Raw genomic sequence first — 23,475 nt, forward strand, 5'->3', positions numbered from 1 at the left:
TTAGTGTCCAAGACCCAGGTGCCCAGCTCTGCTGAGGCATAGTACAAAGGAAACTGGAGAGCTAAGCTTTTGGGCACAGCCAGAAAAATTGAATGTTGTGATACCTATCCTTCAAGAACTTAGTTCTGCTTTTGGATCTAATGTCCAGTCTGATCCATACACACTGTATGTATCCTGTGCCTTAGTCTGCACCTGCATCTATTCCTCTTATCCCCAGCCTTGCCACTCCTGCTCCCTTACAGGATTATTTTTATTTTGACCTATGACCTTCAGCAAGCAAGTATTTTTGGCTGAGTCAAGTTCTGTGTCAAAACACATTTTTCTTTTGGAAAAAAATAACAGAAGAGAATCTGTAATTCTCTCTCATGTCTCTTCCCCTTAAGTGGTCACTTGGAAGGTAAAATGTCCACCGGTACCAAATGGAGTTTTATTAATGGGGCACTGACATGGAATAAACACTTCGGCATAGCGTTCATGTACTTCAAACCACTCCTCATTAGTACTGTCTAAATTGAGCATAAAGTTATAACTGGAGAGCATACCACTAGCGTCTATTAATACTGGGTCAGATTCTACAGCACTTGCTACATCCAAAAAGTGCTTACTTGCACCAGCAAGTTCTGTTTAAAGTAATGGTGCTTTAATTCCTTTTTGGCTGCCTAATCTGGCCCACATTTAGAGATGCAACAAGATTTTTTACAGCATTGGTAAGATGGTAAAAACACTTTATGGAAAAAATTTTAAGCTCTTGAAGAAAGTGATAGCTGATGTCACAAGTATCATTCTTTCCATATCCTTCTTATAGCAGTGTACAATGGGGATCTTCTGCTGAAACGGTTGCCAGTATTTCCAGTTCCACACTCTTTTTCAAGGGGTTATGACCTTCCTACCAGCAGTTTGAGCAAAAGGCTGTCGTGGAAGTGTTTTTTCCTATCTTGGAAGAGTGACTTTGGATATAAATTGCAAACTAGATTAATGTTGTTAGATACTTTTCTGAGACATTCGTTCATGTATTAAAACTACATGTGGCAGCAGTTAGCAAAATCTTCACTTTAAAAAGAAGGAAGCATAGACTGGTTGGAGAAGTGATGAGCAGTGTTATTTTTTCACCCCGTTAACCATTGTAAGAAATTTGGCTTTAGCAGCGATATGTATTGTGTCAGTACCAAAAAGGGGCTTGAGTACGCTGTAAATAGATGTGTCCACAGTACCTTTTCCAAAAGACCTCACGCTCCTTTTTCCAACCCACTTTCTGTTGAACAGAGGGCTCTCAGCCTCTCTCCTGGGATCACACATAAAGCCGAGAGTTAATCACACATCCACAAAGCCATGCTGCTGCACTGTTCCTACAGTGCCATTCTGACAAGCATCCTAAGTGTGTCTGTGGTCCTTGTGTTCCCATCTAGACTTCTGTCAGTGCCACTCTTTAATTTAAATCTTCTTCCTTGTTTTTTGTTTTTATTTTTTGCCTTGTGTTGTATTTGTAAAAAATGGAAAAATACTCCCAGTGCATTGTGTTGCCAAACCAACCAAATCACACTAACTTACCTTCTGTGTAAATTTTTTAGCACTCCTGATTTAAGAAGTCTTCTTGTACTTCATTTTCACTTGAATATAGGTCACTATACCCATTTAAGTGGCTGTACCTGTGCACAATAAACTTGGACTTCTACATGTACACACTGCAAAAACATGCTTTAATGAAATTTCTGCTGCCCTTAGCCTTATCTTATTAGCCCTGGAGATATTTTCAAATGGTGTGATAAGAATCTGGTGAAATTTATCATTTCTCTGCTTGAAAACACTATTTCTAGTGTCATCCTTTTCCATTCACTGTGTGCTTGGGGACCTCAACTCCTGTGACCAGAATTCAGGTTCATCTCATTTAATCATTGCCACTTGAAAGCTGACATCTAGTACAAGCTAGCTGTCTAGGGTAAGGTTCTAAGTGATGTAAGGCAATTCAGCTCACTGATCTTAAGACTTGTATCTTAACATAATCGTTTCTCTCTTTTAACTACAGAAGAAACCAGAGGAATTGACTTGACCAGATGCCATAACTTTGGGATGGTTATGTGAGATGAGTCCTACTCCAGATCTGGATAATACTTGAGTATTAGAGATCTGGATGATGCAAAAAGGTTTGAAGTGAGAGACAATACTGCGTGCCACCAGTTCCATTTATAAGAAAGGGGGGGCATACCTAAAGGTGCTGGTACTGCACAATATATTAGCAACAAAGTGTTCTCTGTGCTAAAAAAGGTGGGGAGGAAAAAGGCTCCTGAAAATTTAATGGGAGTGTTGAACAGAGAAATACGGGAGTTACTATTAGTTGTTTAGATTTGTTTATCAAGACTTTTAAAATTAAATCATCTAGAGATTTAAAGCAAAGATTGCAATTTTGGCCTAAAGAAGGAGAAAATTTTAGTCGTCTTTCAATGTTAAAACACTCTTCAAATTTCATGATCTACCAAGATTTCCTAACCTTATCAGGAGAACCTGAAAAAAAATGTCTGAGAGTGGGTGTCACCAGACAAAAAGAAATAAACAGGGGCTAACATAACTATGAAATTCAGCATGTGAAAAGGTACTAGGCAGACAGTCAAAATTACAAGAACAAATACACAAGAGGGCAGAACCCTTACTGCCAACAATTACAGCAGTATTACATATCACTTGTGTTCTCACTTATGCTAACGTTATGCTAGTACAGCTCACTTGATCTTTCTGGAACTAGTCCTGATTTTCAGGGATGTAAAAGTGGAAACATCCCACATGTGCCTCTTGCTTTTACTTCTCCATGGAACTAAGAGCTGAGGAAAGTGGAAACTTCTTGTGACTGTTGATATTATACCCTACAGAAGGTTGGGCTGAGAAGCAGGAGTTGAATATCTTTGTATATATTCTTCTGTTACACAAGATATTATTTTTGAATGCAATCAAAACATTGACCCTGGCTCCTATTGCACTTAACAGTGGTGTTAAGAGTTCTCTGCAAGCCAGCTGAGCAAAAATAATGAAACACTAGTCAAAGTTCAAAGCCAGGCCTCTTGCTTCTGATGGGAAAATCCAGCAGATTCTCCAAATTCTGGCTTTCTCTGGTTCTGACTTTGATGAGTTAATATGTTGTTCAAGATATTTTAAAATACTTCAACCGAATAAAAATATGCAATTTCAAACACCAGTTAGTTTCTTATGTGAAATAATTAAAAAGTATCAGAATAGAAGTTTTGGAAGGTAGGGGTTTTTTTTACTTTTTTATGCATTTGTTTCAGTGCTGATGAATAGGTCAGCCCTATGCCTGGCTACTACAGTCATTACCATTGCCGCTACAACTACACCTGTACAGTGGGGAAACATCTTGAGAAAAGGCAACTCCATCACTCTTAACATAAAGAAGGAATCTTAATACTTGAAGGCCTTTTTATGAAGTCTAGCATGAGCAATACCACCCTCCCAGTATTAGCAGGCCTTCCTGGTCAGATGTAAGATAGATATAGGGAAAAAATGTCAGCAGTCCAGGGAGGTTGTTTTTCTTCCTTCTGAGAACTAGGGCAAAAGCCCAATTGGGCTATTTGCTGCTATCCTGAACCATTATTATTCTCCGAGTCTCATTAAAACAAAAGAAAACAAAACAAACCCCCTGCCTTTGTCTCAGGTCATTCCAGAACATTTGCCCTCCCCTGTTATGTATCCAGGCAGGAAATGTTTTTCTTCTTTTAAAACGAGCAATGCAAGGATATTGTGGAGAATGCATGTAGGGCAATATGCTATCAGCACCCTGCAGTTGTTTATCATGGCCATTTTCAGCCCAAATGGGGACACCAAGTTCTCTTGGATTCTCACTCTGCTGGCAGTCATCTGTGCGTGACAACAAAAAAACCCAACAACCACTTCCTGATAAGTTTCAGAGGATTACTTTTCTCAGCCTTATCTCACAGTTTCATTCCACTACTGAAAAGAATGCAGTTTTACAGCAGACTTGCCTCTTTAGTGTATATTTGTCAGTGATAACTGTACAGTTTTGCCTTCTCACATGCTTTGCCTCTCTCTGGAGGAGATAATGAAGAGGACTTACTCTCCTTTGCCCTGTGAATGGATGTGGCCTATGTCTAAGGTCACTTCAAAACAACAGACCCTGAAATGCAGTCATGGCTAGGGGCCTTTTCTATAAAAACACATTGTTTTGCTGGAGGCAGCAGACTGGGTAGGGTTATGGCATGCCAGAGATGCACAGGAATGCGAGGCTACTTCATAAAGCACAATCTCCAATCTCAGCATGTCTCTCCACAGCAGTGGTGTGTTATGAAATTAACATGGATGTTTTACGCAGAATGCTTTATGTTCTGAAGGCCAGCCATGGTGCCACTTAGGCGAGGAGGGTTTCTTTCTCAGTTAGGTCACGAGATGAAGAGCACAGCAAGGGGAAGCCTCCTTTTTGCACACAGAAAAAGGAGAGAAATGACAACAGTGAAAAAGTCCTCACAATTCCTCTGCCCTTTTTCTAAAGAAAGCAATTTTCAGGGTATTCAAGGCTCAGTGGTGTTGGCTGCTTGGTTAGTTTATTACCCAGCTTGTGACAGTTCTCCTCTATGCATATTTTGCATATGTCCAAACCAAATAGCATTTTCAATTGCACCCTGAACGGAAAGCAAAGCTCATTTTCGAACTATGGGTGCCAGCTGGAGAGTACAGGGCTTGTTTTCTGTCTGAAACATGGACTTTCGTTTTAGCCTTAGCAACTACCTCTCACTTCCTCTCCAAATATATGTTTGATCACTCCGGTGATACTACCGATGAGAGGGAAAAGGCAGGATAGTGGTCAGGATGGTAGCCACAAATGTAGGAAACCTACATTAAAATCTCTGTCACAGATTTCCTGTGTTATCTTGCACAAATCACTGAGCCACAGAGCCACAACAGGCTGCATTTGCTTCAGTTTCTGTGCTTCAGTTTCACATCTGTCAAATGTGAAGCATAGGATTTCTATCGCATGAGTTCATGTAAATTCAAATCGTGACGTTCCTACTTATTTGCTGTAATGAGGGCCATATTGCTGTTTAAACTAAGACTTCTGAAGGGGACCATTAAGATACATAGCAAGAGAACTTGCTTTTACTTATTTGTTTATTCTCATCATGAGGAAGCTCAGTCTGAGCACAAGAATAAGTGCTGTGGAATGGCAGAAAAGGATTTCTTCATCCAGGAGAGATGAACAAATCCTTGCAACCTTGTTGGGAGAAACTGCTCCTCTCTCCTTAGGTTTTCCAGAAGAATAAGGGTAAAAGAATGGTTGAAATAATAAATTCTTCTGAAAAATTAGGGTTTCCTGTTGAGTAATCCAAAGCTTTATTGTTTCTCAGGAAGCAGAGAGCTGCAGCCTCTTAAAAAGAAAAAAATCAACCCACTACTTAGCACAGACTAATACAGTAACTGTTAACACTTAGTATTCATTTCTTGACATGCTCTGGAAGTGTATTTCTTACCACAAAGAATTCACCAATGATAGTTTTCTGACTGTTTTTGTTTGTTTTGTGGGATTTAAAGTCCACTGATAGGAGGTATAACTTAGAAATACAGGAGGATAAGAAACAGTTAATTTCATTTAAATAATACTTTTGCTTTCTTCTTGCCAAGTACCTATCCAAATCTACCAGCAAACTGGTAAATGTAAGTCCCAATCCTGGGCCCACACAGGTAGAAATGGAAATGATTGCCTCTAGTCGGAGTTAAGACAGTGGGCTTTTGCAAATAACAAAACATATCCAAGCACTGTGGTCACGGGGCTTTTTGAGTGAACCAGCATAAGGATCGGTTTGCAATTATCTAATGTAAGTAAGTGTTCTGCTGTTGTGGGAAAGTCGGCCCTGTGATTTAGGGGCTGAAGGGAAGTGCGAGAGCCGCCAGCACCCAGGTAGGGTGAGTAGCAGAACAGAACCGGCCCAAAATTTCCCTACAGCTTGACCCAAACTCAGCAACAACTACTGGCCAGAAAGACAGTATTTCAACAGGACAAGTTATTCTTCAGTTGCTTGCTTTAAAAAATTAATGCTCAGTTTTGCTAGTGCAGTGCAACCATAAACTCTTCTGCAGTGGTGACAACTTCAGCACAATGGCTTCTTCCTACCCACCAATGTCACCTGCAAAGTTTTTAGTGAGCTGCTATGGTGAGAAAACTTATGAGAACAGAGTTATTTTAATTAATGCTTTTCTTCTCGAACCTTAATGTTGTTAACTTTAAGAAGTCATTAGAATGCTGGCATGAACAGGAGACAATGCTTATGGGTTTTAATGAATGCGAATGTGGGGAGGAACCCATTTTCATCTTCTAAGAAACAGAAGGGATTAATCTAAAATGACATACTTAATTATTCCAATCAGGCATTCTTCAGCGAGAGGCAATAAAAATAAGAGCCTGTGATTATTTCTATATTTCTGAATAAAAATGTTGGTGCCATTAGCTAAGAAATATTTCAGCGACAGTTTGAAACAAATGTCTCCAACACACTTTTAATGTAGATTTTAAAGGTTCATTATTCTTGGCTAATTGCATGCCAGTTGATCATTAAAAACAGATTTGCCAAGGCTTAGGAAGCATGCATCCTTTACATGAATGTTAATCCTCAATAAACATGTCTTTAACAATCATTTGGCTTACTTTATACGTATAGCAGGGAATTGAAGTCACAGAATGTTCGTAAGATGCTTACTTTAAAGTACTACTATCATTTCCCTACTTATCCTGTACTGTCTTCTCTAATTAAATGGAAAACTGATTATTACATAGACATAAGACACTTTTCTAATTTGGCTTTTGCCAGATCTCCTCTTTGCAGAAGTTCATTCCTGACAGATTGCCCCAGTTTAATATTGAAAGTGCATAAATGAAATGTTGTCAGAAAAAAGTTTGCCAGAAAGAAAAAGTGTACCTCTTCAGTTCATACAAAGAACATTGCATGTGAATAGATCCATATTTTCTGAAAGACATACTTCTGTCCTGAGCCTAGTGACAATTGATTCAGGCCTAAAGGGTTCAGAATGTTCTCTCCAAAGACTGGAGGCAGATTAAATCTGTCTAGTGTCCTGTTACAGAGAAAATTTCATAGTGCAGATGTATTCAAAGATTCACAAACATCTGCAGTCGTTTAAATTGGTTGTGTCAAAACAAAAAGCCTTGCTCCAAATTCTCTGAAGCTTTGAAGACAAAAAGAGGTTAAAAATCCAGATCTCAGTTTTGTAGCTCAGTTGATCTTCTCCATTATCTAATGCATGGGTGAAAACTGTTTTCAGGTAGAAATCCTGTAAAAACAGGTGATGTCATCTTAAAATTGGACAAAACTTGCTATTCTAGCTTAATTTAATTTTGAGTTCTTGCATTTATTTCAACACAAAATTCAAATCAAATTAAGATTTGATAACATAAAGGACTAAGCAGACACAGACACTAAGCAGAACAACAAACCTCCCTTAATTCTAATTTCAGTCATTTTGTGAGATGGAGGATATTGAGATTTTCCTCTCATTCTGATACCAATGTATCACCCATACAGTCCTGGCCATTTTTGTCTCAATTCTTTATACTTTTTCTGAAATCGTGAAATATTTATGTTGAGCTATATATTCAGCTATATATTTGTTATTTTAAATATATTTATGTATTGACACCTTCCAGCACAACTTGAAAAATAAAGCATATGGTATTCTTTCTGGCAGCTGTAAGGGTTTAAATCCCTTCTCCAGTCATCTATATCTCTAATCAGAGAGGATATCATTGCTGTATGGTATGGCAGAGATCATTATTTGCCTTTTCTCAGATCTTCTGTGTCATCTACACAATTATTCAATACAGAGGTAGTTATTTTTATTTTCAGATCTTTTGGTAACATTAAATATACACACATCTTTGGGTGTATGTCCCTTTATCCCTGTAGGAGGAGAATGCTGCATCCTTCTGCATGCTATTTGTTCTGTTAAAGACCTGTATGGAGGAGCAAAGGAGTCTGCTTGCAGGGCCACCGTGTGAGTTGGCCCAGCACTTTTTGGTACAATTCAGCTGACTACACGGCTGTAATGCCTGTTAGCATATGGTGGAAAAATGCCTAAAGGGTAACCTAGAGAAAAGCTTTCTGAGAGTCACAGATCTTACTGTAAAGAAATTGCAGAACCTGGAGCTTTTGAAGGGGTAGGGAATGAAATCCTGGTTTCATTTAGGGCAGCAAGGGTTTTGCCAGAGATGCTACCGGGTCAGATCAGGTCAGGCAAGATGCAGGGCCTTACTTCCAGCAAAGATCTAAAGAAGTGCATTTTGTCTCTTCCGGGGGAAGGTAAGAACTCTTCACAGCTGAATGATCTGCAGGAGATGGGGCTAGAGAAAAAAAAAAAATCTATTCCCTATACTATTTGGAGTGATCTGCGGTTATGGTGCAGATCAAGCAAATGACATAACATCTTTTGCCTATAGGTGCGCAGTTTGCCTGTCAGTTTTACTACAAGGGATCACAGCCTTAGCCAATAGTAAACTATCTTGCTTTGTCTTTCTATCTTTCCTCTTTCTTTTCCTCCCAGAATAGCTCAGACCTGATATTCTCCAAATCACAGTTACTTCACAGGACTTTTTTCTGTCCAAGCCCCTGGGAAAGAGCAGGTGCACTGTAAGGTTGAAAATAAATAAACCTCTGGGTGAAATGCTAATGGCCAGGCTGCTGACCCACTTTGCACAGCTGGCAGGTGCATGCTTCCTCAGAGGATGTCCCTGCTGCAGAGAAGGTTTGGGCTCCCAGAGTGGGGGGGGGGTGTGCAGCCGCACATAGGAAGTAGAGGAATAGACCTTTTTTGTAAGCAAGTTGTCCTATTAGTCCCGAATCCGAGACCAACCTTTTCTTTTCTGGTGGAAGCTAAGACTGGGAGGCCCTTGGCTTCTTGAAAATGGACATTTGGTTATGAACAAGGCTCATGTGATGATATTAATGATTGGTGATTAGTACAAGGAAATACCAGGCACATGGCCTGTTCTATAGGGGGTCATCAAGCTAGACATGGTAGCTGTATTTCAGGAAAATGCCTAATAGCCTGAAGGCTTTCTAATAGCATTAGAAGTTTTATGTTCTGGAATAAGGTAATCAAATCTCATGCTTCGGGGGACACGCTGCTCTCCGCAGGAACCAGGAAGGCATTTCCCCCCACGAGAGCTTTATGCAGTTGTCTGGGTGGTTTCCATCTTTTCCCAGGGCGATGGTAAATGGAGGCTGTTGGAGGCAGGATGCTGAACTGCATGGAGTGACCCCTACATATCTGTGTCCCCATGTAGCTCTTTAAGGAGCTAAAGATTTCGAATCCTATAGAAATGAATGCGTTATGACAGGAAAGCTCCAGCAAAATGCCTTCAAAGTGAAACCCTGGGCCAGCTTTCAGTCTCTATTAGATAGGTGCAGTGCTCATTGAATTCACTCCCAGAACAGAGAACAATACTTGGCAAGTTGCTTCTAGTGAGGAAAAATGATTAATGTCTTGTGTCAAGTCCTCGTAAAATGGTGTGGCACTTGTACACAGTGTCTTTTCTCTTAGGTAGGATGCTAGTGACCGCATCAAAGCAAAGCGGAGTGTTCACAGCATCAAGCTTTTGTTCTCCAGCTCCTAACGCAATGTCATGCCAGCCAGCTTCTCTGTATGCCCATCTGATAAAATCTGTGCCCTGCTTTGGCTGCCTTCTGCTCCTCTTCTACTTTTAATTGCCTTTGTGGCTTTTTCTTTTCCTTTTTTTGTTTTCCTTTTCATTCTCTTCTGCCCAGCTGAAGGAAATAATTTGTCAGTTTTTATTGAAATTTTTACTTTGATCTGGCTGATGTAAAATATTTTAATCCAGTGCAGAATATGATGCTGACACTTTGTCATTACCAAATTGAGTTTTTTTCTCATGGGAACATTTCTATACGCATATATATGTACTTAACAGTAGCATGGACAAAGGCAAATTGCTCCAGCAAGGCAACTTTCACCGTCAGTTCAAGCCAAGATTTCTCATTTTTTTCTGCCTGGAACACAATGTTTAAGTATATTTTTCTCATGATGTCACAGTCAATGTCCTTTTTGACACCACAGTCAGTATTTTTCCCTAGAGATACCCCATATTTTTTGTCATTATTTTTCACAGACTTGTAAAAGTTGTGATGGTGCAGCTGGAGAAGAATTTTGAAACGCTACATCTCAAATATTGGGGTCTAGAAAAGTAATTGGCTCCTGAGTCACTTTGTGAGTTTAATCACCAAAACTACTTGAGTTTTTGCAAAATGAAAACTAGTCCTCTATCTGAGACAAAGATGACAAAGTAGAGAAATTAATCTGTCATTTCTTTTTTATTTACTACTTAAAAGGGGCAAAAAAACCTGTCCTCTGTCCAGTGGAAAATATAGAAGTAGTAAATGAGTAGATACAAATATAATGCAGACTGTAATAGCATTACCTTTGTCATTCCACATGGAAACAGCAGAACAAGGCAAAATAGTTCACAGAAAGTACTACAGCCAGGGAAAAGCCTCCAGCTTTCATTCTTCTTGGGATTATCCTTTCTACTTGAACACAGAGTATTGCAGAGTGTTGGGATCTACCCAGACATACTGGAGCATGTAAGCTCTCAAAACTGTGCAGCTTTGAGGAGAAGCAGCAAACAAGGGGTGATGCAGGAAAACAAGGAGTGACAGCATGCTTCACATGATGCTCCCTTGTACCTATTTCTCTGAAGGGGGCCAAGGATGATTTGGTTCTGCTTTACACATCCTTGTGAAGCTGTTTGACTTCTAAAATATCATGATCTCCTTGTTCTTCCCTAGGGTTTGATGCAAATGGCAAACCTGAGAAGTCTGAAGGAGATGAGAACTATGGATCAAAAGAAGTGATTTGGGGAATGGAGAGTGGGAAAAGAGTGAAGCTGTGATTTATGATGCAAGAGGAAAAAATTAGGAGGGACTTAGTTTTGAATGGCCTTGGAGAAAAGGACAAAAATTGTTACCTACATGCAGGAAAAGAAGGAAATCCAGTAGAGAGATAAAAGAATATGATCAGAAGTTTTTGTTAGTGGTTTTGCATTTTGTGAACCGGAATGCTGCAATACTGGAAAGCAGTGGAAGCAGAGATTATGACAAGCACAGCTGCAGATATACAGAACACAGCTGCAAACAGCTTCTGGAGGATGTTTTATCTGCTCCACTGCTTCAGCAGAAGACCACCATACACTCAGCGAAAGACACTAAAAGTGGTCTGTGATCATCAGCCAGTCAGACACAACTCTCCTGGGCAGAGTGAGAGGGATGCACAGCCTGCAGATTTGTCAGTGGGTTTGAAAGTCAGAGGAACAGAGTATCTGGGCAGTGAGAGGAGTATGCAGGAGGGAGATGTGAGAAGGTGAGTCTGTTCCACCTAGAGCAATTAAGGAGCCAGCTTTGTTGCCATTGCAACATCACTTACAAAACATGAGCCCAATCACTAATGAGCTTAACTTTAAAAATATGAGAAAGCCTTTCTTGCCTCAGAGTACTTGTTATGTGCTCAGAATGTGCTGTTCTCTTTCCAAAAGCTTTTCATCTTAAAGTGAGTTTTTGCCAACCGGTCTGAGACGGAGCTCTGTGAAGCAGCATGGCAAAAGAACAAGACTGCGTGCCATTCAACTTTAATAAGTCATGGGAGAAGATATTGTTTAGCCTTGCAGAGTTTATACTCTCAGATTTATAACTGTAAGTAATTAAAAGGAAGCAAGCCATCTTGGGCCTGCCTGTGCTTCAGCTCTTACAGGGCTCAGCGTCCTGCACCTGGCATGGCCCAAGGGCCTGTGTCCTTTTTGAAAGGGAAGGGACCAATTGGGTTTGCTGCTCCTTGCTGGCAATGCAGGTGGCTCTGTGGGCAGTGGGGAGAGTTCATGGGGTCTCCAGGCTGGTTAGGGAAAGAGGAGAACATTGCTAAACTTCTCCGTTCTGCAAAGCAGGTTTTTTTGGTCTGTTGCCATCCCAGTGACTCCAGTATTTTGGCCCCTTGTGCAAAGCTTGGGATCCCAAAGATCTGGGCCGGGGAGCGAGTGCGCATGCAGAGCTCCAGCAGAGCTGAGGTTCCACTCTGCCTTTGGGAGGCAGGTGTGACCAGCAGCTGCGAGCAGACTGGGGAGGGCTGCAAAAGTGGCAGATCTCCCTAGGACTCTGGGCTGGCTTGTAAAATGCACCAGACAGGATCCTGGAGTCCTAGTCCACATAGGCACCAAGGGCAAAAGGAGAGGCAGGACGGAGATTTGGGAGGCTAATTCTAGGCACCTTAAAAACAGCAAGGCTTCCATGGCAGTGCTCTCTGAAAGGTTTACAGTACTTTGTGCAGGGCTGGAGAGAGAAGCCAAAAGGCAGAGTTTTAATGTCCAGCAGAAAAGATGGTAGATGAGCAGGGATTCAGGATCATAGGAATGGGGGATCCTTCTGTTGTATGGGAGACATATACAGGCATACAGGCTTCATAGACATCAAAGAAACCACAATTCTAGCACCTAAAACAAGAAGGTTGTGAATGAGTTTTTAAACTGAAGAGCAGCAAAGGAAGCTGATGGGTATAGAAGAGCTCATGGTTTGAGACAATTCTTCTGTTCTGGATTCTGTGTCCAAATAGGAGACAGATCAGAGGATCAAAAATCACATAAGAAATGCAAAACTGTCATTTAGAGTGCTAGGTACCAAAAGAGTGGTATGCCTGCTTCCAAAGGATTGCAAGGAGTCTAATAAAGAAGATGAGAAAACTGGACTACACAGCCCTTCATGAAAATCTCGACACTGGATATGCCGCAGCTTTGGGGGAAGAAAGATCACCACGGCACATGGTGGTACAAAATATACCTGAAAACATAGTAAACTCTTCTGGCACTGCAGTAATACTAGAAGTTAATGAGAACCTAACATAAAGGTAGATTAACAAACTAACAAATTTACTGCCTCGATGAGTAACACCAAGTTTGTACAGGCTGAAATTTCAGGCGTAAATAGGAAGAAAAAAAAAAATCATCAGGTTCCCGTCTCTAGCTGTGTGATGAAGTAAGCAGCAATGAGTGCCATCCTTGGGAGATGGAAATGTAGTGCAGGTAAGAAGGTGAGGAAGTTTGAATAAAACAGGGAACAGCATTACGTACTTGTTCGCCCACACCTTGAATGCTGCATGCCACTCTCATCCTGTCATCTGAAAAAGGGTGTATCAGAACTGGAAAGAGTTCAGAGAAGAGCTACAGGGATAGCTGGAGATACAGAATGCCTTCTGCATGACAAAAAATTAAGTAAACTAAGATTTTTCAGCCTGGGAAAGAGATGACTCAGGCCAATGTAGTGGAGGTCTATAAACTCATGAGTCGCACAGAAAAAGTAAGTAGTGGTGGGTGTGATTTAAATGTCTCTTCCAACAGTAAAACCATAGGACATGAAATGATGCTAGTAATAGCCAGATTCGGGGGGAGTGGGGGGGTGGGGAGAGAAGGTTATTAACATGGTTGTAGTGGTCCAAGCTGACCTAAGTTCAAAGGGAGACGGGATGAGTTCAGGGAAATTTGTTGAGAATTTCTAAACACACTGAAATTCTATCTCCTTCAAGATTCCACTGAGATGGAAATATTTGGAGGCTATGACAGTATAATGGGGAAACATCGTGCATGCTAGTTTTATTTTTAGGATGTCCCCTCAGCATTTGCTTGAAGACACTTCTGGAGCTGATCTGGTCCTGTGGTCTGATCCACTGCAAGCTCTTATGTTATTGTGTGAGAGTAATTCTTTATCCAGAATAGTGGTGGCCAGAGGACTCCCAGGCTGGGCCTGACGTGCATCTCCTGATGAGGCTTACGCCTGGGCTGGGTGCTGTCAAGACATAGAGTAAAGCTTTGAGGGTAAAGCTGGTATACAAAATCTCATGCCCACTGCCTTCCCCATGACGCAGCGGTTGCCTCCCACCAGTGCCAGTGCAGCTCTCTCTGGAGCAGTCCAGCCTGTGACCCAGGGCAGAAATGCAACTGCTTCAGGAAGGGTGAAACCCACCCTCACCATTTCAGTGCAGGGTTTGCAGGGAACCCCACAAAGAGTTGCCCTGGCACAGCTGGGAGGGCAGTTGGCCTCAGCCCTGGGGTGACGTTAACCAGCTGAAAGTGTGAAAGGGGAGGGGGAAAGGAAAGTGTTTGCTGAAAGAAGGTAAGAACAACTGCACCCTCCAGTGCCTTGATGTAATTGTGGCATTGTGCTCTAATCATATCAATAAAATAATCTGGACTAAAAAGTGCACCTTTGTTTTATAGGACCTTTTTTACACCCCAAGTATTTCATTCATCTTGGACAGAAAGCAACACACCGAAAACAGTTGAGTTGCCTCAGCCGAAGGCATGACTAGGATACTAATAGGTGTCGGCTGCTTTTTGCTACCTGACAAAATATAATGTGGAACCACTTTCCAGGAAACAAAGGAGCCATAGGGTTTGCAGATGGAATTTTTTTGAAAAGTTCAGTTTTTTCACTTAGCCACTGAGGGTACTGGCTGGGTACATGGGTCTGACTCTAAGAGATGATCCTTGCAAGAGGTTTTTAAGAAGTTTAAACACAACATAAATACTAAGGCAACAAACAGGAAGCGACGTGAACTTAGAAGAATTTCTGCTTTCTGTAGCCTAAATTCGAATCATGTTCTGCATAAAAAAGCAAACTGATGAGCAAACAGAACAGGAGGACGCACTGATGAGAGGTATTGTCACGTATGATTCAATTGCTATAGCTGCTGCATAGTGATTTAGGCCTTCCTAAAGGTTTGTGCTGTCTTTGTCACCCACTGTTTGAGTTCTCCATATGGTTACATGTGTAGCTATAGTCACCAGACCTGTGTACTCAAGTGGGCATGAATAGTCATTGCCAGATTTTTTGTGTTATCTTAAGGGGCTAAAAGTTTCAGTGAAAATATGTCATCTGAGAAGGGTTTTTTCAGTCATTCTGACTGGAAAAGCCAGGGGCAGCACACACTAGACACTTTTAACCAGACTTTAGTAAATTCAGATACAAATACAAATGGACTCTGAATGTTCAAGAGCTGCTCTATAGCTGAACGTATGTGCTAAAGCACAGCGGAAAAAATACTCACAAAAGTGCCAGGTATCAAGAGCAGCTTAAATACAGCAGACCAAGCCTGCCTGGCTGCTGATGCACAGTCCTGCCAGCTGGCTTGTGGGCTTTGGGTACCAGCAACACACTTGGGCTCAGAGCCACAGACCTCGAACTGATGGTATCAAAGCAGAGGATGATTTATTTTTGTTAAGTTCTAGACATGGACATTTGCGGTCGTTTAAGGAGGGTAAGTACTACCCCTGTGGAGGCATGTTCATTTCCTTTGGCAAATTTGGGATAATAATTAGGAACTGTGGCAAAACTACTTAAAAATCAGGGGGACCACTGAGTCAAAATGCAGGCCTAAATTAAAAGTGGAGAATATAGCATCAAAAGAAAGAAAAGCTGTCAGTACTTCACAAGGAGAAAAAAGTCCCCACCAAAAAGGAAAAGCAGGTAATATCATCATGACAGAAAAAAAAAAATCTATTTGGTGTCAGCTATTCTTCTTCAGGAAAGAAATAAAATAAATGATAGAGTGAAGAGAAGTATTAATACATAAAGTAAAGGCTCCTTTAGTTGAGGTGGTGGAGACTTTCTTATTAGAGGGCATACATCGCTGAACCACTAGGCTGCTAGACTTCTGGCTGACATTGATAGTTACTGCCTTTGCTAGTCAGAATAGAAAAAGGGCTAAGCTGTACTGTGGGTGCCCTTTGTCACAGACAATCCACGACCAGCAAGAGTTTATGCTTTTGGCTGGCATATACTTCCCCAAGCATGACTGCCAGGTCTGTCTCCATGCTCTGGGGAGACAGGACTGATATTATGAGCAGATACACACCAACAACAAGAACAAAGTGAATCCTTCTGTCTCCTTCAGGCCCATTAAAAGCGTTCGCAGTCTTGCTTCTTGCTCAGAGTATTTCAGAAAGCCTCTTTACTGTCTTCCTACAGTGAGGATCCCAACACCTTAACCACAATAACACGTTACATCATGAATAGCTTTACTGAAGGTAATGGAACTTTTAACACTCTACATATGTAATTTCAACCGGCTTACTGGCAGGAATAGTCTATGCCCATTATAATAAACTCTTTCAGCCTGCAAAACAGAGGACTTGCATGCAAGTCCCTGCTGGGAACGATCCTGGGAATGTTCAGACCCCAGACCATGTCCAGGAATTGTTTGGGGGTGCTGGCTGGCAAGGACTTAAAGCATGCCTGGGAGCCCTCGGACAGGGAACTGTATAGACAATTGCATTCCAGTGCTTGGGACTGTTCCTGGGCACCGTTTACCTTACTAGTGTAGACATAGCCTCATTGTCTAAAGAGGTGGACTCAACTACTTAGAGTGGTGAGTCTCTACTATCCACTCCACTCTCACTTCAGAGAGCTTCTCAACTCCAGAATCTGGATATATGTCCCCTTGCCTCCCAGCCATGTTCTGAAGTGAGAGAAAGGCGATGTCATGCCTTGACTGCTCTGAGAAGGAAACTTGAATACACAAGTGAGAAGGGTGACTATCCAGACAACTGTGGGACCAGAGTGCTCTGTCACACAATTCATCATTGGTCCACACCCACCCTAATATGATAAGGCACTTCCTCATTTTATGAGTATCCTAGAATATGGACCTACATAATGTTTGTGACAACAGGACTCAGTCTGCATCTATTTTGCTTCTGTCCCTTTTCTATGGAAAATGGCTATGTTCGCCCTTGAATTCCTTCCAGAGCACTATCTGGGCATGAACTGTTCTGTAATTAAACCAAACTATTTCAGCTCACAGGAATAACTGAGTGCAATTTATCTGAGAGGAATGATGTATATGATCCCTACGGAAGCCTGGAAAGACTTTATCAGCATGTCAGAATAATTTCACAGCTTAAGTAGAGAGGCCTAGAATAAACCCACAGTCTTCACAAAGTGCTGTGTATTACTAAGAGCTTTGTTATATTATTTGGATTGCACTTGCTTAAAAATACCCTGTATGGACACAAAGAAAATTGTATTGCTAATTGCACTTTGGGCAAACACATGAGAGTTATGTCCTGAGACCAGCAACATGACTGTTGCTCAGGCTGAGAGCTGCAGAGTTCATCAGAACTGCTCAAATGATGGTAAGCAGAGCTTCATCTTCTCCTGTTGCATTCATGATGTGCTTCACACTGCTAGAGACTTTAACGCTGTTAAAAGGGGTCAGAAAGGGGTTTGAATCTCAGAACATCTGTCCATCAAGACCCACTTCTGGGGTCATGACCCCATTTCCAACTATACTGCCAAGCTTGTGCATAAAAGTAAGGTTGTGACCCTCGTTTAGGAACTAGTAGCTTAAAACAAGCTCTGGGAAGAAGGAATAAAAAATATTTACAAAGCAGTGTATACTTGGAATGCATGTCAAGTGTAGGGTACTTTCCAAAGAGACAAGACAAGGGTGAGGTCATGCAAACATACAATGCGTTGTATTTCTATTTAGGTCATTCTTTTTCTCCATAAAAGGGGAAGAGCTAACTATTCTCAAGACAGAGAGAATCATAGCAGCTGCAGTGGTTCTGCACTATTAGGTGATTTAGAACCCTGTCCTGCATTTTAATCATCAAAGTGCAGAAGTTGTTACACACCCAGAAGTAAACAGTAAGATTTTCCTTTGGAAACTGGGAGTTCATTTGTTGGAAATCAGGATGGAGTGTATGCTACAGCAGCTGAGGGTGTTAGTCAGTCATTGGATGTCTATGAAACATGGACAGGACTTGTCCTGAACAAGGCACACATCATCCTAAGATTATCAAATATGATGTTTCTATCATAGCCTGGAGATGAGTCTGAAGCATCACTGGGGATTTTACCTCTGGCACCTAGTACATTTTCTCCAGCAAGGTGAATTTAAACAAAACATGTGCAGAGAGGATGATTGAAATGGCGAGGGGATGAGAGTCTTGTCTTACAAGATAGAGACTGAGAAGGACTGGCTTGTATAGCCTAGCACAGTAAAACAAAGGACAGGATTGCACTCCCTAAGTATGTTGATGGGTAAAGGAAAGCAGGGGAAGGAACTATCTGAGCTTAAAGACCGTGTTGCACAGGAAAAAAATACGGGTTTTTTTAATATGACTGTGAATCACTGTGGGTTAGAAACTGAGAGAACTGGCAGTACTGCAAAGTTTTAGCAGAAGTATGATGAGTCTGGGGCAAGGAACCTAACTAGTTTTAAGACACAGCTTGCTGAATGCAAGGAAGATGCATGCAGTATCAGGAAACAGGGAACAATGATATGGACATTAAACAGGTGATGTTCCTAGTTCTCAGGGACAAGAAGAATATGCTTATCCTTCTGCCAGTAGTGTACCGTGGGTATGGTACATTGCCCAAAGCTCTCCCTAGCCTGACACTGGAATGCTTGCAGAAAACTAAGGTAGAGTTAGGTCTGCTGCTGTATAGCAGATTTGTCTCTAATAAAGAGGGTTGTTTTCCAGATACGAAGCCAACATTTTGCATTGCTCATTGTCATATTATCACTCATAATTATATGCAATTCGCCTCACTTTATGGTGTTTACAACTTTTAAATGTGGGTAGTCAGTTATAATAGCATTCTTATAGTGTTAAGCAGTGTCTTCCTGTCTCGTTCGCTCATTTCATTTTATATGACACAAATGTGATTTTCCTCAGTTCTTAACTGTTTTAATTCCATATATTCTTTTCATCATCAATTAAGTTGTTTTTACTAAAAAGTTTACATAGATTTCCAAGTAAACGCTTATTCCTCTTCCTCCCACTATGATTAAGGTGGAAACTTGATCAGGTTTACAAAAGGGTTTAAATGGTGACAGACACTGCAGCCTACCTTGTGCAGTTAACTCACTTTTCAAACCAGATTTACTCCAGTGAAAGGAAAGACAATTCATACTCAAATTCTTTGTAGGGAATGCAGGCCTGTTATTCAAGCGATGCAATTATACAACAGAGAGCAGGCAACACTCTTAATGCCACAACAATCCACAACTATAATGAAGTTCAGGTCCTGATTGGAATCTGATCACTGGGGCTCCAGTCCATCAGCTTTTTTTTTTTTTTTCTTTTATAATATTAATAAAATCAATAAAGGAGGCTTTTCCAGAAATATGAATAGACCTCTCAAGTCTATGCCTGTCATCTCTGTGCCTTATCTCTTTTCTTTGCTCTGTATATCTTAGATCCCTTTTTTTATGGGTCTTACTCCATGCTGTTGTTTTCCACATTATCTACTGCATGCCAAAGCCCTGGCTGGTCAGCAGAACCCTTGGCATCCCCACTTACATGTCCCCCACTTTCTATTTAAGAAAGAGTATCAGCTGCTGAGGATGGTGGACACATGGAGGGTGACACTGCTGAGGACGTGGCTAGAGGCACACGCTTGGAAGGAGGTGCTCTGTGCTGGAGGAGATACCTCTGAGGGAATGCAGCTGTGGGTGACCCACAGCAGGGCAGTGACAGCCCTGACAGACTGCAGCCAAGGCTAACCCACACTGGAACATGGGCACTGCTGAGGGACTACAGCCACGGGTGATCCGCCCTGGCTCAGGGATGCCCCTGAGGGACTGTTGCCAAGGATGACCCACATCAGAGCAGAGACACCCCTGGGCGACTGCGTCCCATAGATAGAATTGAAATTTCCTTTCTTCTAATCCTGAGGAACCTTCCCTGAATACCAAGACCTGTCAAAGACAAATTGCAAGTACCCTTGTGGTGACCCTGCCCAGCTTCCTCAGTATTCATGAGTGTTTCCCATTAGGTGCCATGGAGTTATGCTTGTCCAGTTTGTTTAGAAGTTCCCTGACTTGATCCTCATCCTCCAAGGGTAAGTATTCCTTGCTGTAGACTTTCCCACTGATCCCAGGAGCCTGGGATTCCTGAAGACTGTTCTTGCCGGTAAAGACCAAAGTAAAGAAAACCTTGAATACTGTGTCCTTTTCCATGTCTTTTGTCAGAAGGGCACCTGCCCTATTCAGCAGCAGGCCCAAATTTTCCCTAGTCTTTTCTTGTTGTCCTTCATGTCTCTCACCAGATTAAGCTCCAGGTGGGCTTTGGCTTGGTCACCTCTCTCTGCTTTGACCTCTTGTATGCACTCTTTTTATGTTTGAGATTTATCAGGAGATCCTTGTTTATCCATGCAGGCCTCCCATCACCTTTGCTTGTTTTCCTTCTTTTCAGGATGGACCATTCTTGAGCTTGGAGGAGGTGATCCTGGAAAACCAGGAAGAAGCACCAGAGTGGCTGAAGAAAACCAGTAAGAAGCAGAGTGGGGCAGAAAGAAGCCATGAGCACAGAGCAACAGGCAGAAGCTGTTATGCACATAATCCAACTTCTGGGCCACCCACAGCTTCACTGCAGGAATTAGGAAGGACTGAGTGTGTCCCACAGCAAGAGTAAAAGAAATTGAGACTAAGAAGTAAGGAGGATAGGTGTTTGACTTAAGGTGAGCATGAGGAAGGAGTAGAAAAGATGTTAAGTGTTTAATTGTTTATGTTCTCTCTTTCTGTTTTTTCTCAATACTTGGATCAGTGATCAGAAATTTCTGTTAATTGGTAATTAATTAAATTAAGTAAAATTGCCCAGTTTTCGCCTGTGACGCTAGCAAGTACAGTAGTCCAACTTTCATTTCACAGCACCACGGGCACCCTTTGGCATATTCTGCTTCGATAACGTGGAGGTGCATTAAAGTCTTTGGAAACTACAGGTAAACTCACATTAAGACTCTTTACACTGTCCAAGTACTCTGGAGAGTTCTGGTATATAGCAGGGGAAAGCCAGCTGAGCTGTCGAGCCGACAGCAAGCTTTGACTACATTAATACAATACTGAGTCAAAGCTGATTAACTTTGCTGTGTGACAGATACATTGGTTTGAGTTTAGTGCTGCACTTCTGTAATTGCTCAACTTCCAAACTACATCTGTTTTATGTCTGTTTTGGAGCCATGGAGCAGATGCATGAAGGACTGCACCCATCTCTAGATATTTTGTGCTCGGTATGTCTCTACCATGCTTTGAGCATGAACTGCTGTGTGTTTGCACTGTGAGGGAGTAAAATTCTGCTCTCATCTGACTGTGGAAAAGCCTCTGAACATGTTGCAAAGAATGTTTGGACACAGACTCCTTGTGAAGGCTCTGACACACAGCTATAGACAGTATCAATGCGCTGCCACCATGATTTTGTCTGTCCTTGTAGACTTATTTCATGGCTGACATTGTGCAGACAAGGTCCTCTCAGGAAAGGCTCCTTTATAATGTGCTAGAGGGATAAATAGATGAGATTTGGAAGTACTCTGAGCTGTCCTTGTAAAAGCACAGGCTCCCAAATCCGAAAAGTAAGTGTCCTACACTGAACTCAAGTCTGGGAGCTGTATAATAAAGGAATTTTTATGGGCAGGGCTAGAATCTTTGTTTCATGTTTAAAAAATTCAAGTTCTCAGATTAAAAAAAAAAAACCAACAAAACAACAGAGAAACTGTTACATGAGATGTTAGTCTTTCTTCTAATACTATTTCCAAACATTTTTTATGAGATGCATAACAAGCTGAAGAACTCAGAAAGGGCATGGTTGATCTGAGGGTCCCTCTACTATGTGGCCAAGAACAGATGTATATGGAGACATCCAGATATATTAAAAAGAGTATTCTGGCAGAATCCTGCAAACAAAAAACTAGATAGCATGTCCATGTCAGCATGTTGTACTGTCAGAGAGGATTAATTCTCTGCTTAGCATCCAAAACATATGGAAGTCAGTGGGAAGTGGAGCGACAACACCTACTAGGAGTGGGTCAACCTTTTTCCCCTCTCTCGGAGCAAAATTAGTTAGCAGCCCAGGAACACCCCTGTTCCTTTTGGCTGGTTCTCTTGCCTTTTTGGCCTTTTTTCTCCCCAGGTGCAGGGGAGGATGAGAACTTGCTGAGTTGGTTTTGAGAATTTAAAAATGTGAAGAAAGGGAAATTAGACCTCGGCTGTGGTTTAAATTGAAATGGAGATCAAAGTCCAGGACTTTCAAGCTCAAAGGGTGTGTATACATTTTGGGAGCAGTTTTCTAAGTTTGATGTAAGTCAGTCTGCTTGTGTAATTCTACCATACCTAGCCTAGATTCCTGTCTGCAGTTACGTTTATTTTAGAAAATGTCTCTGATGGTATTAAAAAAAAATCAAAACAAAAATTTTCTTATTCTAGCACAGTTATTAGTAAAATCAGAACGAGAATTCTGCTTCTGAAAAACAAAGGTCTCCTAGCTGCTACACTAACACTAACCTACTTCATCCCTTGTTACTCTCTGCACTCTTAACTGGACCCATTTTTTTACTTACTACCACAAAGCAGCATGTGAAAGGAAAGGCACTGTAGAAGGCTGGGTGGCTTCGAGAAGTACTAGGTGACCTCTGATTACAACATCAGGAGGGAATTAGCGCCAATGGGTGCTCTTAATCTTCACACTGAAGCTACTGCACTATCCCACAGTTCCCACCAGAAGCAGGAGAAGATCTGCTAGATGAAACTTCAGGTGTATGGGGAAGAACATTTCTTGTTGCTGTCTATCTTGTTTGTATGTGGGACAGTTATCTGTGACTGAGGGATCCTTTTTCACTTAGTATCCCTTTCCTCTGAAATTGTGCTGAATTTGAAACCAGAGCAGTCTTTTGCAGTTACTGTTGAGATCCAGAAAGAGTTCTGGGGTATTAGTGGAAGAAAACAGATCTCCAACATCACTGTTTTTTAATGTCTGAAGGGGATGGATTGTTATAGCAAGGGATTCAGGAAGCACTGAAAACCATGGAGTAATCTAGAAAATACTATACTAATGGCCTGTTTTATAGAACCCTGGCAATGGCGAGTATTACTTTGTCCTGGATACTTGACTCCCAGCAAATAAGTTATTGAAGTAAGTTTCCCTCTGGAAAGCTTTCTCTTGTGGGTAGGTGTCTGCCAAACTCCCCTGAAGACAGGGGCTGACCTGTGTATTCTCAAAGTTTATAATCTCAGGGGACGCAAGTCTTTCAAATGCTTTGGCATTTACCTTGCCAAAACAAGCTGAGAAATATCACTCTAAAAATAGCTCTGTCTTTTGGCTCTATACATGCTTTAGGTAAGACATTCCTAAAGCTTAAAATAATGAATATTTTTTAAAAAATTCTCCTGTAGAACCAAACTGCAAAGCTGAAAAGGAGGATCATTATTTTTCGGTTTTTATTAATCTTCACTCCTTTTCGGGTCAAATACTGATCACATTTTTATTTATATACAATGGTTTGGGGGTTTTTTAAATTATTTTAAGTTTGTTGTAGTCCTAAGATCTTGGATGATAAAGATTCAATTAATAGAACTTCTACCTGGGAACTCTGAATAAAGCAGGAGCAATTTGAGTTAGGT

At 41.4% G+C, this 23,475-nt stretch overlaps 1 long non-coding RNA gene across 1 annotated transcript in view; it reads left to right on the forward strand.

Annotated features, from left to right (window-relative positions):
- Positions 1-21,170, forward strand: part of LOC128140508 (uncharacterized) — a 76,866-nt gene extending 55,696 nt beyond the window's left edge. The window contains exon 2 of the long non-coding RNA XR_008234763.1: positions 20,279-21,170. This is a non-coding gene — a long non-coding RNA (uncharacterized LOC128140508). The remainder of the gene's footprint in view (positions 1-20,278) is intronic.
- Positions 21,171-23,475: the final 2,305 nt, after the last annotated feature.

This window comes from Harpia harpyja, chromosome 4, assembly GCF_026419915.1.
Source record: "Harpia harpyja isolate bHarHar1 chromosome 4, bHarHar1 primary haplotype, whole genome shotgun sequence".
Taxonomy (NCBI): Eukaryota; Metazoa; Chordata; class Aves; order Accipitriformes; family Accipitridae; genus Harpia; species Harpia harpyja.